Source organism: Arachis stenosperma, chromosome 10, assembly GCF_014773155.1.
Source record: "Arachis stenosperma cultivar V10309 chromosome 10, arast.V10309.gnm1.PFL2, whole genome shotgun sequence".
Lineage (NCBI taxonomy): Eukaryota > Viridiplantae > Streptophyta > Magnoliopsida > Fabales > Fabaceae > Arachis > Arachis stenosperma.
This window is the reverse complement of record NC_080386.1, coordinates 70,611,007-70,619,398: the sequence shown is the minus strand read 5'-3', so window position 1 is coordinate 70,619,398 and position 8,392 is coordinate 70,611,007. Positions and strand designations below refer to the sequence as shown.

The 8,392-nt window shown below is 40.3% G+C and overlaps 1 non-coding gene across 1 annotated transcript; it reads left to right on the top strand.

The window, feature by feature from the left end:
- The first annotated feature begins 8,054 nt into the window (after nucleotides 1-8,054).
- LOC130958313 (small nucleolar RNA R71) lies at nucleotides 8,055-8,161 on the top strand. The gene has a single exon (XR_009077441.1). It is a non-coding gene; the product is annotated as a small nucleolar RNA R71 (small nucleolar RNA).
- The last annotated feature ends 231 nt before the right edge of the window (nucleotides 8,162-8,392 follow it).

Genomic DNA, 8,392 nt, shown 5'->3' with positions numbered 1-8,392 from the left:
TTTCATGACTAAGGCACGGTCCTCCATAAGAAATTTGGAGGCACAAGTGGGTTAGCTAAGTAAAAGAGTTACTGAAACTCCTCCTAGCACTCTCCTAAGTAATACAGAAGAGAATCCAAAAAGAGAGTGCAAGGCCATCCACACGTCCAACATGGCCGAACCTGTAGATGAGGGAAAGGTAGTAATTCCTAGTAAGGAAGACCTCATAGGATGTCCACTGACCACTAGGGAGTCCCCTCATGAGGAACCAAAGGAATCTAAGGCTCATCTAGAGACCATAGAGATTCTACTAAACTTTCTATTACCATTCATGAGCTCTGAAGAATATTCTTCTTCTGAAGATGATGAAGTTACTACTGAAGAGTAAATTGCTCGGTATCTAGGAGAAATCATGAAGCTGAATGCCAAATTATTTGGTAATGAGACTTGGGAGGATGAACCTCAATTGCTCATTAATGAACTAAATGCCTTGGCTCAGCTGAAGATACCTCAAAAGAAACCGGATCCCGGAAGGTTCTTAATACCTTGCACCATTGGACCCATGACCTTTGAGAAGGCTCTGTGTGACCTGGGGTCAAGTGTAAACCTCATACCACTCTCTGTAATGGAGAAATTGGGAATTTTTAAGGTACAGGCTGCAAGAATCTCACTGGAGATGGCAGACAAATCAAAGAAACAGGCTTATGGACTTGTAGAGGATGTCTTGGTAATTGTTGAAGACCTTTACATCCCTACTGATTTTATAATCCTAGACACTGAGAAGGATGAGGATGAATCTATCATCCTTGGAAGACCCTTCTTAGCCACAGCAAAAGCTATGATTGATGTATACAGAGGAGAGTTAGTCCTTCAAGTGAATGAAGACTACCTTGTGTTTAAGGCTAAAGGATCTCCTTCTGTACACATGAAGAAGAACCATGAAAAGCTTCTCCAAACAGAGTCAAACAGATCCCTCACATTCAAACTCTAATTTTAGTGTTGAGAAGCCATCATCATGCTTTGAGTATCTATGAGGCTCCATAAGAGCTCACTGTCAAGATATTGACATTAAAGAAGCGCTTGTTGGGAGGCAACCCAATTTTTTCTTATCTATCTTGAATTTCCATTTTCCATTGTTATTTTATATTTTCTTTAGGATAATGATCATGTGGAGTCACAAAAACAAAAGCAAATATCAAAAACAGCATTGAAAACAGCACACCCTGGAGGATGAGCTTACTGGCGTTTAAACGCCAATAAGGGTAGCAGAATGGCCGTTAAACGCCCAGTCTGGCACTATTCTGGGCGTTTAACGCCAGAAAAGGGTACCAGACTGGCATTTAACACCAGAAAAGGGTACCAAGCTGGCGTTCAACACCATAAAGGGAAGAAAAGTTGGCGTTAAATGCCAGAAATGGGCAGCAACCTAGCATTTTACCCCAGGATTTGCACTCAGAGGGCGTTTACATGCCAGAATGGTGCAGGAATGAGAAATCCTTGACAACTCAAGATCTGTGGACCCCACAGGATTTCCACCTACCTCAACTCACTCTCTCTCTTCTTCACACATTCCAATAACACCCTTCCCCAAATACCCTTCACCAATCACCTCCATCTCCCTTCCCTATCACCTCTTCACCACTCACATCCACCCACCTTTCCCCAAAAACCCCACCTACCCTACTATTCAAAATTTAAAAACTTTCCCTCCCAACCCAACCTTCACACACGGACACCCCTCTCTTCCACTCCTATATAAACCCCTCATCACTCCTTCATTCTCACACATTATATACACTTTTCCTCTCCTTGGCCGAACCTTTCTACACCTTCCTTCTCCTCTATTTCTTCTTCTTCTCCGTCCTTCTTTCTTCTTTTTCTCGAGGCCGAGCAAACCTTTTAAGTTTGGTGTGGAAAAGCATTGCTTTTTGTGTTTCCATAACCATCTATGGCACCTAAGGCCGGAGAAACCTCTAGAAAGAGGAAAGGGAAGGCAAAAGCTTCCACCTCCGAGTCATGGGAGATGGAGAGATTCATCTCAAAGGTCCATCAATACCACTTCTATGAAGTTGTGGCCAAGAAGAAGGTGATCCCTGAGGTCCCTTTCTATGCTAATGCATGGATCACCAAAAACCATGATCAAAGTGTGAACCCAAACCCAAAGAATTAGCTCACAATGGTTCGGGGGAAATACTTAGATTTCAGTCCAGAAAATGTTAGGTTGGCATTCAACTTGCCAATGATGCAAGGAGATGCACGCCCCTACACTAGAAGGGTCAACTTTGATCAAAGGTTGGACCAATTTTTCATGGACATATATGTGGAAGGAGCTCAATGGAAAAGAGACTCCAAAGGCAAGCCGGTTCAATTGAGAAGGCATGACCTTAAACCCGTGGCTAAAGGATGGTTAGAGTTCATCCAATGCTCTATTATTCCTACTAGCAACCGGTCCGAAGTAACTGTGGATCGGGCTATCAAGATCCATAGTATCATGATTGGAGAGGAAGTGGAAGTTCATGAGATCATACCTCTAGAACTATACAAGGTTGCTGACAAACCTTCCACTTTAGCAAGGTTAGCCTTCCCTCATCTCATCTGTCACCTATACAATTTAGCTGGAATTGTCATAGAGGAAGACTTCCTCATTGAAGAGGACAAGCCCATCACTAAAAAGAGGATGGAGCAAATAAGAGAGCCCACTCATGGACCTCAACAAGAGCATGAGGAAGTTCCTCATCAAGAAATCTCTGAGATGTCTCAAGGGATGCATTTTCCTCCACACAACTATTGGGAGCAACTCAACACCTCTTTGGGAGATTTGAGTTCCAATATGAAGCAACTAAGGAGGGAGCACCAAGAGTACTCCATTATTCTCCATGAAATTAGAGAGGATCAAATAGCCATGAAGGAAGAGCAATAAAGGCAAGGAAGAGACATTGAGGAGCTCAAGAACTCCATAGGATCTTCAAGAAGGAGAACTAGCTGTCATCACTAAGGTGGACCCGTTCTTTAATTTCCTTGTTCTTATTTTTCTGTTTTTTGATTTCTATGCTTGATGTTTTATCTATGTTTTAGCTTCATTACATGATCATTAGTGTCTAGTGTCTATGCCTTGAAGCTATGAATGTCCCATAAATCATTCACCTTTCTTAAATGAAAAATGTTCCTAATTGCAAAAGAACAAGAAGTACATGGATTTCAACTTTTATCTTGAAATTAGTCTAATTATTTTGATGTGGTGGCAATACTTTTTGTTTTCTGAATGAATGTTTGAACAGTGCATATTTTTGATAGTGAAGTTTATGAATGTTAAATTTGTTGGCTCTTGAAAGAATAATGAAAAAAAGAAAAATGTTATTGATGATCTGAAAAATCATAAAATTGATTCTTGAAGTAAGAAAAAATAGTGAATAACAAAGCTTGCGAAAAAAAGAAAAAGTGGCGAAAAAAAAAGAAAGAAAAGAAAAGAAAAAGAAAAAGTAAGCAGAAAAAGCCAATAGCCCTTAAAACCAAAAGGCAAGGGGTAAAAAGGATCGAAGGCTTTGAGTATTAATGGATAGGAGAGCCAAAAGGAATAAAATTCTAGCCTAAGCGGCTAAATCAAGCTGTCCCTAACTATGTGCTTGTGTCATGAAGGTCCAAGTGAAAAGCTTGAGACTGAGTGGTTAAAGTCGTGATCCAAAGCAAAAGAGCGTGCTTAAGAACTCTGGACACCTCTAGCTAAGGACTTTAGCAAAGCTGAGTCACAATCTAAAAAGGTTCACCCAGTTATGTGTCTGTGGCATTTATGTATCCGGTGATAATACTGAAAAACAAATGCTTAGGGTCACGACCAAGACTCATAAGTAGCTGTGTTCAAGAATCAACATATTGAACTAGGAGAATCAATAACACTATCTTAATTCTGAGTTCCTAATGAATGCCAATCATTCTGAACTTTAAAGGATAAAGTGAGATGCCAATACTGTTCAGAAGCAAAAGGCTACTAGTCCCGCTCATCTGATTGGAGCTAAGCTTCATTGATATTTTGGAATTCATTGTATATTCTCTTCTTTTTATTCTATTTTGTTTTCAATTGCTTGTGGACAAGCATTAATTTAAGTTTGGTGTTGTGATGAGCGGATAATTGATACGCTTTTTGGCATTGTTTTTACATAGTTTTTAATGTGTTTTAGTTACTTTTTAGTATATTTTTATTAGTTTTTATGCAAAAGTCACATTTCTGGAATTTACTATGAGTTTGTGTGTTTTTCTGTGATTTCAGGTATTTTCTGGCTGAAATTTAGGAACCTGAGCAAAAATCTGATTCGGAGGCTAAAAAAGGACTGAAGATGCTGTTAGATTCTGACCTCCCTGTACTCGAAGTAGATTTTCTGGAGCTACAGAAGCCCAATTAGCACGCTCTCAATTGCGTTGGAAAGTAGACATCTTGTGCTTTCTAGAAACGTATAATAGCTCATACTTTGCTTGAGATTTGCTGGCCCAAATTGGCGTCAAAACACCAGTTAGAGACCCTTTTTTGGTGTTAAACGCCAAAACTAGCATAAAAGCTGGAGTTAAACGCCCAAACTGGCACCAGAGTTGGCGTTTAACTCCAAGAAAAGCCTATACACGTGAAAGCCTCAATGCTCAGCCCAATTACACACTAAGTGGGCCCCGGAAGTGGATTTCTGCACTATGTACCTTAGTTACTCATTTTCTGTAAACCCTAGCTACTAGTTTTTGTATAAATATTATTTTTTCTCATTGTATTAGATATCTTGGTTATTCTGGTCCCCCCTCTGGGGCTGAAACTATTGAACACCATTATCACTTATGTATTTTCAATGGTGGAATTTCTACATCTCATAGATTAAGGTGTAGAGTTCTGCTGTTCCTCATGAATTAATGCAATTACTACTGTTTTCTATTCAATTCAAGCTTATTCCTGTTCTAAGATATCCATTCACACTTCAACATGATGAATATGATGATCAAGTGACACTCATCACCATTCTCACTTATTAACGCGTGCCTGACAACCACATCCGTTCTACCTGAAAACGAGCTTGAATGCATATCTCTTAGCCTTTTGGTCCACGACGCATGGTTGCCTCTCCTGACAACAGAGCCTTTCATTTCGTGAGATCAGAGTCTTTGTGGTATAAGCTAGAATCAATTGGCAGCATCTGGGATGGGATGACTGTGACGAGCTTCAAACTCGCGAGTGTTGGGCGCAGTGACAGTAGGGAAAAGGATCATTGGATTTTATTCCGACACGATCGAGAACCGACAGATGATTAGCCCTAGGTAACCTGTAGCCGGACGATTTTCAATAAGAGGATTGATGGTAGCCATTGACAACAGTGATCCGCCAACATAAAGCTTGCCATGGAAAGGAGTTCGCATGACTGGATGAAGGCAGTAAGAAAGCAGGGATTCAAAAGGAGTAAAGCATCTCCATACGCTTATCTGAAATTCCTACCAATGAATTACATAAGTATCTCTATCCTATTTTATGTTTTATCTGTCTTTTAATTATCAAAATCCCATAACCATTTGAATCTGCCTGACTGAGATTTACAAGAAGACCATAGCTTGCTTCAAGTCGACAATCTCCATGGGATCGACCCTTACTCACGTAAGGTATTACTTGGACGACCCATTGCACTTGCTGGTTAGTTGTATCGGAGTTATGTATCATAATTTTTTGCACCAGTATCCATCCAAGAAGCAATAATACTCATGTCCAGCAAGTCTCTCTAGCATCTGATCCATGAAAGGGAGTGGAAAGTGATATTTTCTTGTAGCCTCATTAAGCTTTCTATAATCAATGCACATCCTCCATCCTGTGACAGTTCTTGTAGGGATGAACTCATTCTTTTCATTGGGCACCACAATGATGCCTCCCTTCTTAGGAATCACTTGAACAGGGCTCACCCATGGGCTATCTGAAATTGGGTAAATCATCCCTGCATGCCAAAGCTTCAAAACCTCCTTTTGCACCACTTCTTTCATGACTGGATTCAATCTTCTTTGGCTTGAATGGAGGGTTTAGCATCTTCTTCCAACAGGATCTTATGCATGCATATGGATGAGCTTATCCCCTTCAAATCAGCAAGGGTCCATCCAATAGCATCTTGGTGCTTTTGCAGCACCTTGATCAACTCTTCTTCCTATTCTTGACTAAGAGTCGAATTGATGATTACTGAGTAGCTTTAATCATTTCAAAAGTATGCATACTTTAGAGTATGAGGCAATGCTTTCAGTTCAAGCTTGGGTGCTTCTTTCTCATCTTTCTTTTCCTCTGGTGTACCTGGGATGGGTACTTCCACAGTTTTGATATCAGCAACCTCAATGCCTAGTGTAGAATCCTCTCTTGTCACTTCTTCAAGTGTTTCTTCAAATGCTTCTTACACCACAATATCCACTGCATCCAACCTCATACATTCTTCTAGTGACTCCTGTGGGTAGCTCATGGCTTTAAACACATTAAACACCATTTTCTTATCATGTAACATAAGGGTAAGTTCACCCTTTTGGACATCAATGATGGCCACAGTAGTGGCAAAAAATGGCCTTCCCAAAATTATTGAAGCTTTGGAATCTTCCTCCATATCCAACACCACAAAGTCAGCAAGGAAGATCAAGTTTCCCACTTTCACCAACAAATCTTCTACTATTCCATGGGGGAATTTGAATGATCTGTCTGCCAATTAGAGAGCCATTCGTGTTGGTTTGGCTTCCTCAGCCTTCATTCTTTTCATCATTGTTAAGGACATCAAATTTATGCTGGCTCCCAAATCACATAAGGCTTTCTCCACTATGATTTCTCCTATGATGCAGAGGATTTGGAAGCTTCCTGGGCCCTTCAATTTGTGAGACAGTTTGTGTTGGATGATAGCACTACATTCTTCAGTTAAAATCATAGTTTCATCATTCCTTCAACTTCTCTTCTTGGTCATTAATTCCTTCAGAAACATAGCATAGAGTGGCATCTGCTCTAGTGCTTCAGCAAAGGGAATGTTAATCTGAAGTTTCTTGAAAATCTCCAAGAATCTGGAGAATTGGCTGTCCTTTGCATTCTTCATTACGTGCTGAGGGTAAGGTGCTTTAGGGGCATATGGCCATAGGACTTCCTTCTCTTCAGGTGGATTGGGAGCCTGTGTTTGTACTTCTTCCTTGTCACTTGAACTTTCTTCTGCTTTCTCTTCTTGAGTTTCCTTTGAGGTCTCTTTCAATTCTTTTCCACTTCTGAGAGCAATAGCTTTGCATTCCTCTCTCAAAGTTGTCTTGGTGACATTACAAGAACTATGGCCAAGGGTTTGCTTGGTTAGATACCCAACTTGTGCGTCTAATTTTTGAATGGCAGCATCTTGGTTTCACAAATTGGATCTCACTTCTTCCATAAATTTTTTCCTGTCTTCAGACAGTTTGCAAAGATTTGCAAGCATAGCTTCGATTTTTGACATTCTGTCATCATTATGTGGTGATGGTTGGTTGGAATTAGGTTGTTGAGAGTGGTTATTTTGGGCTTGATATGCTGGATGAGAAGAATTGTTGTGTGGATGTTGATATGATATTGGATTGGAATATTGGTAGGTGTACTGGTTGGGATTATGAGATTTGTGGTCTTGGCTTTGTTGGTTTTTCCACCCAAAGTTTGGATGGTTCCTCCAAGCAGGGTTATAGGTCTTTGAATATGGGTCATTATCTTGCCTAGATGAATTTCCAAGGTAGTTGGCTTCCTCCCAGTTAACTCCTTCCTCAATATTTGACTCTGATTGAGGTGATGGTTGAGTGTGGATAACTGCAGCCTGATTCTTCTCTATTTGCTTGGTCAACTCAAATAGTTGCTTAGTGATCATCTTATTTTGGGCCAAGATTGTATCCATGTTGTTCAACTCCATGAATCTTCTGTTGTTGCTTCTCTCTGAGGCATAGAAATACTCATTGTCAGCCACTATTTCTATGACATCAATGGCTTCTTTAATAGTCTTTTTCTTGTCAAGGGAGCCTCCAGATGAGTGGTCTACGGCCTTCTTTGATTCATAGGAAAGCCATTCATAAAAGATGTGTAGTTGCACCCACTCATTAAACATATCAGGGGGCATTTCCTTGTTAGATCTTTGAATCTTTCCCAGGCTTCATATAAGATTTCACCATCCTGCTGTTTGAATGTCTGCACCTCGGTTCTCAGTCTATTCACTCTTTGAGGAGGGTAGAATCTTACTAAGAATATATTCACCACATCTTCCCAGGTTGTCAAGCTTTCTTTGGGAAATGATTCCAGTCATTTGGATGCTTTGTCCTTAAAAGAAAATAGAAACAGAAGCAATATGTAAGCATCGGGATGAACTCCATTTGATTTTACTGTATCAAAGATCCTTAGGAATGTAGTGAGATGCTCATTCGGGTCTTCTTGGGCACTTCC